This window comes from Littorina saxatilis, linkage group LG17 (assembly GCF_037325665.1).
Source record: "Littorina saxatilis isolate snail1 linkage group LG17, US_GU_Lsax_2.0, whole genome shotgun sequence".
NCBI lineage: Eukaryota > Metazoa > Mollusca > Gastropoda > Littorinimorpha > Littorinidae > Littorina > Littorina saxatilis.
This window is the reverse complement of record NC_090261.1, coordinates 38661041-38661953: the sequence shown is the minus strand read 5'-3', so window position 1 is coordinate 38661953 and position 913 is coordinate 38661041. Positions and strand designations below refer to the sequence as shown.

General features: G+C 44.1%; 1 non-coding gene across 1 annotated transcript; it reads right to left on the bottom strand.

Moving 5' to 3' along the window:
- Nucleotides 1–257: 257 nt before the first annotated feature.
- Nucleotides 258–330, bottom strand: Trnar-ucg (transfer RNA arginine (anticodon UCG)). The gene has a single exon. It is a non-coding gene; the product is annotated as a tRNA-Arg (tRNA).
- Between the last annotated feature and the right edge of the window lie 583 nt (nucleotides 331–913).

Here is a 913-nt window from a genome sequence, read left to right as displayed (position 1 = left end):
CACACACGCACACACGCACACACGCACATACACCAAGACCTCGTTTCGATTCCCCCTCGATGTTAAAATATTTAGTCAAAACTTGACTAAATATAAAAAGAAAGAAAAAAAAATGTTATTAGCAAATGTTATCCAGAATACCTTTCACAGCTGTGGTAAAAATCAAAACCGCAAACGTGTTGAAATATTCTTCCAACAGTACTTGAAGTCAGCCAAACGCAACAAAAACGTACACAAAAAAATATGTTGCAGCCGATCGACCCCGACGAGACTCGAACTCGCAATCTTCTGATTCGAAGTCAGACGCCTTATCCGTTGGGCCACGGGGCCAGCTGCTTTGTTAGCGGAACTATATCATTATATAACAAGTCATGACGCGAACATCCACATTTTCCTTATAAGGTAAAACATAAATGCACTATTAAGAAAAACTTGTTAGAATATAACCAATAACTCGATCCGCTATTTACTATTTAGCGCATTAAAAAATAATCTCACGTCTCGCCAGGTTGGCAATGTCACGGCGGCCACATTAATTGTACAGCGGCGGTACACCCACCCGGCCTAGATACCCAGTTTTGCAGAACCGCGTGTTAGACGGGTATATGGGATAAGCCTGAACCGACTGAGCCAGTCTTGCATGGAAGGGTGCTTGGTCTGCTGGAAACGGCTAGAGCTTTCAAAGCACAGTGAACATTATTCTCGCCTATTCAATCCGCGCTAGCGCCGCACACACAGGCACTCACACGCACAATCACACTCACACAATGAACTATGTATGGCCAGCCAGCCAACTTTTCACTTTACACTGGCTACTCCGAACTGTTCCATGTCTGTTACTGACTTGCCGAAGAACCAGGACGTAAATTTGGCTGAATAGCGGCCCGGTCTTTGTTAATTGTTTGTTGCTCAG